The sequence below is a fragment of the Hippopotamus amphibius genome, chromosome 15, assembly GCF_030028045.1.
Source record: "Hippopotamus amphibius kiboko isolate mHipAmp2 chromosome 15, mHipAmp2.hap2, whole genome shotgun sequence".
In the NCBI taxonomy this organism is placed as follows: domain Eukaryota; kingdom Metazoa; phylum Chordata; class Mammalia; order Artiodactyla; family Hippopotamidae; genus Hippopotamus; species Hippopotamus amphibius.
In genome coordinates this window covers 48,121,416-48,130,333 of record NC_080200.1, presented here as the reverse complement: position 1 = coordinate 48,130,333, position 8,918 = coordinate 48,121,416, and the positions used below count along the sequence as shown (strand labels likewise).

The 8,918-nt window shown below is 38.0% G+C and overlaps 1 pseudogene; it reads left to right on the top strand.

Moving 5' to 3' along the window:
* The first annotated feature begins 7,399 nt into the window (after positions 1-7,399).
* LOC130836434 (EH domain-containing protein 1-like) lies at positions 7,400-8,555 on the top strand (annotated as a pseudogene).
* Positions 8,556-8,918: the final 363 nt, after the last annotated feature.

Below are 8,918 nucleotides of genomic sequence, written 5' to 3'. Positions count from 1 at the left end.
CAAGGCAGTGCTGGAAACCTATGTTGCTTGAACTGAAGATTTATTGATAAGACACTACATCACAATTTGTAAAAGATAGAGAATCACATTTTAGTGAATAAGATTAGTCCTCTCTGTTGTTGAAATAATCAGTAAGTGAGGTAAACCAGAGAGAGGATGAGGAAAATTCCTAATATACACATCATTTCTGTTGATTACACCCTGATCTTACACTAGTTATGATATGTGTCTGCCCAGATATCCAAAGATTAAGTTTGAATCCAACTTTCCTCTTATGTCCATAGATTCCCATTTATCATCAGCAACCAATATACTGCCCTAAGAGTAACTGAGAATTTTCAAGTGTTCTTCAAATGTTCCATAAGTTAAAACACAAACTAAAGATGCTCAAACTTCAGCTCTAGACCAAGCTTTAGGCAAACATATTTGAGAAGATATATATAATTCCCTTAAAATTCAACCATAAATAAGCCACTTTTGGGTGTAAGATTACCATTAAAATGCAAATGTAGCGAAGCTTTCATTAAATTTATTTTTTATTTTTTATAAATTTATTTATTTATTTATTGGCTACATTGGGTCTTTGTTGCAGCACATGGGCTTTCTCTAGTTGCGGTGAGCAGGGGCTACTCTTCATTGCTGTGCGTGGGCTTCTCATTGCGGTGGCTTCTCTTGTTGTACAGCACCAGCTCTAGGCGTGCAGGTTCAGTAGTTGCAGCATGCGGGCTCAATAGTTGTGGCTCGTGGGCTCTAGAGTGCAGCCACAGTTGTTGTGGCACATCAGCTTAGTTGCTCCGTGGCATGTGGGATCTTCCTGGACCAGGGATTGAACCCATGTCCCCTGCATTGGCAGATGGATTCTTAACTACTGCACCACCAGGGAAATCCCTCATTAGATTTATTGACCTTTAAATAATGTAAAGTTTGAACCACTGAGTTTTCTTTCATTTTTCTCTAGGATATTTGTGTGTAACAAATCCATAGTCAGAAATCACTGATAGGCCTCCTGCAAAATGTTAATTTGTAAGCCACAATAATGAACCTTTGGCTGAAGTAAAACCACAAGAAACACTTCCTCATAGATTCAGAAGAAATAGGAATCACTCCTGACATGATTTCTGCTGCACTCTCTCTTTAAGCATAACAAAGTAATAAACTCAGTTTTGATTACAATAGACTTGTGTCATTGGCCGCCCCTTGATAAACTCAAAAATAATACTCACATGTGAGACTCCTTTAACTCCAGCTATTAGAAACCACTTAGCTTTTTACAGTGAAATATTATGCTGAATATAATCTCAAAAAGCTTTTCTTGAACCCTGTGCTGTTGTTTATTTTTATTCCTAAGATTAAGTATATAACTCAAATCTGATCAGCTTATGTTCTGGAGCAAAATCTGGCCTATATCTTTGTTTTCTATTATTGTTTCCCTTTTATATTTGTAGATTTTATTGTTGCTAATATGAGAAAGTGGCAACAGGTAGGAGATTATGCTCAATAAACCTGACAACATGAATTAGCCCTGAATGCCAACAAGTAGAATGTCTCGACACACTGGCAAGCCTTGCACAAATTTGCCTTGGGTCACTACTCAAGATCTCATATGGACTCTTTTCTCTTTGTCTCAGTGAGAGTCAATTTGTTTATTCCATCTACTAGGAAGTGCAGCAAGTAAGGCTTACCGATGGTGACAGCTGGCATTTGGTCAGCATATAGACACCTAGGATATAAAAGCAGCATACTTATTTCCAATTGTCTCAGCTCTCATAGGTCATCCCAGTGGAGTCTCATCCCACCAAGGGAAAATCATGTTTCATCCATGTATTCTCACCGCAGACATAAACAGCATTTATATCTTTTGAAAATGCACACTTTTACTGAACACACTTACCTGGACCAAGAGTCAGAGAAGCTGAAGGAAGATCCTAGGGAAGGTGGAATATTTTAAAGGTCAGCAGTAGTGTCATACTAGTAAGATGAGCAAGTAATTAAGTGGCAGTAGGGGTGATTTACAAAAATGGCTGTTTCTTCACTTCTTTCTTTCAATCTACACTCCATATCCATGGATTCCAGGGTTCCACATATAAGAATTCAACCAAAAACAGACCAAAAATTTTGGGAAAAAAAAATTCCAGGAGTTCCAAAAATCAAAACTTGAACTTACAGCACTGCCAATTATCTAACTAGCTTTTACTTTGCATTTACAACTATTTACATAGCATTTACACTGTATTAGGTATTATAAGTAGTCGAGATGTTTTAAAATATTTGAGGATGTGCATAGGTTATAGGCAAGCACTATGCCATTTTATATAGGGTATTTGAGTATCTGAGGATTTTGGTATCCTTGGGGGTTCTGGAATCAATCCCCCACATATACTGAGGAATGACTGTATTGTGCACAAGAATCTCTCTTATGATCCATCTTAACGGAAATTAGTAGGGAAAGGATTTCTGGGAAAAGCAGTTTGGCCTAGCCAAGTGGACATATTATAAAGGTACCCAAGTATGTTTTAGTGTTATTCAGTATGTTAAAATATCTGTATTGATTAAATGTGTTTGTTTTCTACTTATTTAAAAACTTATTCAATAAATATATAGGTTTGGTAAAACTTAAAATTTCTAGGAATTATTCCCTTAAGTTAATATGAAAATATTCAGAAAGAGTAAATTTGTTAATAAAGTTTTGCCAGTTGTTACAATATTTCATGGAATAATTATGGGGGATTTGAGATACTTTATCGATTATGGTTCAACTATTTTAATTTACACACAAGGATTATTTTGGCTTTCTATTGCTTTTTCTTCAAACATTGTCAATATTTTTTGCAATTGATATTTTCTGGAAATACAATAAATCAAATCATTTTAAAATTTTATTTGTGAAAAGTACTTTGTCAAGTAGAAAGTTAAGTTAATCAACCAAAGTAACGTCTTTGCACAATCAACTGCCTGACAGTAAACTGTTTGAATCATGTTGTCATGTTCATATTAGCTAGATAGGATTTATTCTTTAGACAATGATAAACATATTCCAGGAATACAACAATAATAATGCTTACATATATTAATTGGTGAAAGAGCAAGTATAAATGCATACTTTTTAAATTAATTTATTTTCTGGGTTCACTTCTCTTCCCATGATAGCTTACACTTAATTTGCATTATGTTCTTCTATGTTTATATCCAAACTAAAGTCTACATGCTCCTGAAAAATTAAATATTTTGTTGCATTAACAATATCACGTAGAGTTAGACTCTGCTGTTAACACCTGTTATTATGTAGGCAATCACTAAGCATACAATGATTTTATAATGTTATTATGTTTCTATGGTGATAAAGAGCTTGTATTGATAGACAAAAAATAGTTGAATAAGCAATGGTGTTTTTTGCATGATAAAATGTTACCGTTATCTGTATAACTCCTTAATTTCACACGTTCATCCTAAATCTTCTCCAAGTATATACACTTAAAATAGATTCTTTTGTGAAACTCTATAGGATCTGCGGCTGCTTAATTTGTTCATCTCCAGTAGTGCTGAAATAGCCCAGTGACACCTAAATGCACTCCCTGGCATACTGTGAGAGTGTTAACACATCAATTATAGATGCCTCTGTTAAACTTTCCTGGAATTATGTGTCCCAGGGAGCTAATTTATAGGGTAAAGGATTTGATATAGGTGTCAATTAAGCTGAATTTGGATTTCCCATAATTGGCAAATGTTAATTGAAATGTGCTCACATTTGTCAGTATAGTCAGTTCCAGTCTTTAGTATATTAATTCCACAATTTTCCTCATTTCTCTTCCACATTTCACTAATAACCTTTATATGAAGTTGAATATGGTATTGTCTAGTGACTATATTTCTCTGATAGAAGACTGTAAAAGCTGGTGCATATAATAATTTTACTGAAAAGGAAAGAGTATAGGTGTTATGGCATTGCAGGGCCACGTACAATCCTGCATTATTCCAACCATCCTTCTTCCCATGAGTTTTTTGGGGAACATTACAATGCCCTGGGCCAGTGTGTAAAATCACAAATGCATAGTTTTCTGGTAATCTGGACTATAGCACAAGGCTGAAACTCAAAGTTAAATGCAGCCTCTCTACTCTTAAAAAACTCCAATTTATTTATATATATATAAAATATATATTCTTATGAATAGAAAGGCTCTATTTGACTTTTATATTAATTATATATAATTATATAGCTAATGTATATTACTATAATTAATGTGATTTTATAATTCAATATAATTAACATACATATTTAATATTATTATATAATTAATAAATAAATCCTGCTTTATCCAACCTAATATATAAATCCTGCTTTATCCTGCTTTAATGATATTTTTCACTCTGTTGGGAAAATATTAACATTTCATGAGCTATTTCTTTTTTGGGATAAATATTAAAAATAATTGATCTCTCTTCAGGCCTTATATGGGAGAAAATTAAGTGAATCTTATGGATCAATTAATTCAAATCTTGTAACAACCATGTGGCATTAGCACTATTAATATTCTCATTTTACAGAGAAGCAGAGTGAAACAAAATGTGGCTAACTTTGGATCTGGGCCTTTACCAACTTCTTTCCATTTATTTCCAGAAAGAACAAAGTGTGAATTTTAACCATTATTAACTAGGAATTGCTATCAATATCTCTGTGTAATATTGACTCCCTAAAAAGGTCACCAGAAAACTTACTGATTAAGAAAACTAATTTTTAGACCAGTGCAGGTATGGAGAACACTGCCTTGACTGAATCTTTGTGCATCTCAGGGAGGATATCAGGGGAAGATACATATAGAATTATCAGAGTCTGGGGCCAACTGGTTTAAAGCAAGTCTTTCATTGTGAGAAGCTGATTGAGGCTGGAAACATTTTTGACACAAAAGTTTAAGATTGTAGGCACAGGCAGGAAATAGCCTTAATAAGTATACTTGTAACCAAACTGCTTGCCTAAGTGAGCAAAATTTTTCCTTTTATAAGAGTTATTTGCCTAAGTAAGCAAATTATGTTATCATATATTGGCTTACAGGATTTCATTGATTCAAACACAATATCTACCTACGGGTTTCTAGCCCTAAATTCATGAGCAAGGATATCTAGGGACAAACTGAAGACAAGCTGAAATAGTAGGAGGGATGCGATTCAGTTCTTAGTTAAGATTGCTAGGCTATGTTAATGAAAGTCAATTCTCAAAACCTTTCTCGGAAAAGAAAATTTCTCATCATATCATATGAACAAGTTATACTTATAAAAACTTGTGGGAAATCTTTGTAAAATATGTGCCAGCTTTCTCTTTGGTGCTTAAGTTCAGAGGAGGAACAGATCATTGATCTTGTGTCAAATAAAAAATCCTGCTTCCCTCCCATCACAGTTACTAATCCCTGCTGTGGATAATTGTCCAATGTGGAAATAACTCCCATTATCAATCTAAGACTGTTCTGTCTAATACAATAGCCACTAGCCACATATAACTATCTAAATTTGAACTTTGATTAATTCAAATGTAAAAGGCACTTCCTCAGTCATCCTAATCACATTTCAAGTGCTTAATAGCTACCTGTGGCTAGTGACTATCATGTTAGATAATCTAGAATTATAGAACATTTTTATCATTAAAGAAAGTTCCATGGCCCAACTTTGATCAAAGAAAATTCTTCATGTTCTGAGAGTTGATTCAGAATATATTCACCTTTAACAAAGCATAAATGCCACTTCGGGGCTTTTAGAACAATAGTCTTATTTATGAATAGGGTCAATGCAATGAAATTGTCATGTAGTGGCATTTCACATTATTATTTTTCACATGAATTACAGTGTGTTTTGCATTCCGATTTTGTATCAAACTCACATTGAACTGTCAATTTTTCACTTCGTTATTTTTTGATAGAAAGCTATTAGGGGCAATGGGAAATACTTTTTCTCTTAATGGTTCACTGAATGTTCATTAGATATTTATGGGCACCACTGAGTCATTTCTGGGAAACGCAAAAATACATAAGAAGAATCCCATCATGTGCTATAAAACCTTAATGTATATTAAAACTAAACACCTATGACTTCATAGCTTTACTGTTTTCCATGGTAGGAAAACAAAATAAATTCATAAATGAGAGCAAGACTTAACAAGTAGTTGATTCTACTTGCTTAGTTTCTTTCAGAACAGAATAATTTTGTTGGAAGTATAAGGGAACAAACTATTTGATCCTTTGCTATGAAACAGTCCATCATTAACTAAACGAGTATCTTGAAGTTCCCATGCAATGTGTATCCCAACACAGATAGACCATCTGATAAGACAGTTAAGGCACTATTCGGTCTGACTCTGGTTTAATACATTATTACAAGTTCATTTTTCCAAAAGTGAAGAGGAAAATTAGAAACTTGCACTCGGCTAAAAATAACTCCATGCTTGTTTTGCTTTTGTGAAATATGCTTGCTGTGCGTAGAAAAACAAAAAAACAGGATGACCTAGCAATCCCATGTAACCATAAGATGTTTTGCTAAAAATGGAATGTTCTGCACCTGCTCTTCTAAGTTTCTGTTTGGAAACTTCCCTGCTCTGTAAACAGAGTAACCAATCTACCCATGCTAACTGTAAACATGTGCACTGACCCCTATAAAAGTAAAGCTCACCCTGAGCTAGGGGCCCAGAACTTTGGAGTGTTAGCTCTTCTGGGGCCACTGGCTTAATAAACCTGAGCTCTCCAGCCCTCTGAGTGTGCTGCTTGGTTTCTTGACAGACCGATTTCTGCAACAAAAGAAATACTTTGAGATAGTAAATTACCAAACCTTGTCTGTAAAACGGGCAACGGGGTAAATTATGATAAATTAAGGAAAAAATGCAGTAAATTATGAACAGTCTCATATATACAAGTGTGTTTTCTTAACTTATTTTCTAACCGGCTCTTAAGGCTAATATCACCTAGCTATATTCTTACATTTTGAGTAACATCCCCATAAACTGAGTCTCTGAAAATTTAGTCATGTTTTCCTTGGTCTTTAGTAACTCCAGAATTGTACTTCAGTGAATTTTTTTTTTTAAATAAATCTTCTCAATAAAAACAGCTGACGGTTACTATCTAAATTAGTGAAAGCAGAGCTACCTCCCCCTGGCAACACACAATGTGCTCCACAAATAGCAGATGTCACAAGATCAGGCAGATGCATTTACCTTTTTCTTTTAAGGGAAATCCTCCCATCCTTTATTGAAAATCTTCTGAATCCCAGCAGACCATTCACCCAGGAGAAGCGCCTCCGCGGGCCGGCGGTGCGCACGCGCAGTGCACGCCGCTCCCGCCCCCTGCCCTGCTGACCCCTGTCCCCACCCCCCCCCCCCACCCCCGGCGGTCAGCTCGACTCTGTGCTCTCTTCCCGCTTTTAACCACCCATCCACCCAGCCGCAGCCAGTCGCGTCTCTGGCAGCACATTCAGCTGGGTTGGCAGGAATACTCGCCCTAAGAAGGAGCCAAGAACTCTTCCAAATGGTGGCTGAGGGGCTGCGGCCACCAGAAGCTGCTACCCCTGGAGGAGCAGTGCGGCTTCCACGAGTTCCACGGCTCGGCGCTGGAGGACTCTGACTCCAACAGTAAACCCAGTCTACTCCTCGTAGGCCGGTACAGTATGGGCGAAACCACCTTCATAAGGCATGTAATGAAGAAGGGCTTCCTGCGGATGTTTATTCAGGGGAGCACACCGCTGACTCCTTCTTCGCCACCAAACACAGCCTCGCGGAGGATGTGGTGCCCGGCAAAGTGCTCGTTGTGAGCCTCTGGGGCACCCCTTCCACAAGCTCCACATTTTTGTTAGGGGTTCCTCAACAGGCTCATGTCTGTCCAGCTGCCCAACCCAGTCTTGGACAGCATCCTCGGCCCTCCTGGGGTCCTTTCTGGAAGGAAATAGCACCTCAGGAGAGGTTATGACTTTGTAAAGGGCCTGGAGTGGTTCACCAAGCCTGTCGACCTCATCATCCTGCTCTTTGACGCTTCTAAAGTGGGCATCTCCGAAGAGTTCTCAGAAGTCATCAAGGCCCAGAGGACAAGAGATGCATCGTGTTGAAGTTTCAGGCCTTGAAACCCAAGCTGTGGGACACAGTGGACGGTATGATGGTCAGGGACATCGCCCGGATGATGGCGATGGTGTGCCGGGAGGAGTCCGGCCAGGCTGTGAAGGGCCTTGCCTTGTATGGCTCCAGAATAGGCGTTTTGGGCATGACTATGGCTAGGAGCCAGGTGAGGACACTGGTGACATTGAGTGGGTGGTGGACAGACAAACCCACCTGCAACTAGATCTGCACACCCTCACCTTTCAGTGGTCAGATCATGAGTGCCAACGCCGAGTAGGAGATGGCGAAGTCCATGCTGCCCCGTACGGTCCTGGGGAAGGTCTGGAAGCTGGCCGATGTAGACCAAGATGGTCTGCTGGACGATGAGGGATTTGTCCTGCACAACCACCTCGTCAAAATCAAGCTCAAGGGCCACTAGGTGCCCGCTGACCTGCCCTCTCGCCTGATCACATTCTCCAGGCAGAAGCACCAGTGACCTACCCTATCCTCCCACCCATCCCGCCATCTCAGCATCCGGCCTGGAGCAGACTGAGGAGGGGAAGTGTCACCAGCTCTCCAGGGCCCTAAAGACTGAGTGGATATTTCCTCAGATGTTGAAAAAGGTAAGAAAATTTTTTTTTTTAAAATAACAGTCCTTAAGTACTATCTACCTTCTCTTCACTTGAAATTAGTTTACTATGAGCCAGATACACCATTAAGCACTATAATATGTGTCATGCCATTTCATAATTACTACAGCTCAATGAGAAAATTTATCTCAAACGTTGGTTATAGGATTTTGAATCTCAGACACCATAACTTTCTAAACAGTTTGTAGCTAATACATTATAGAACTATA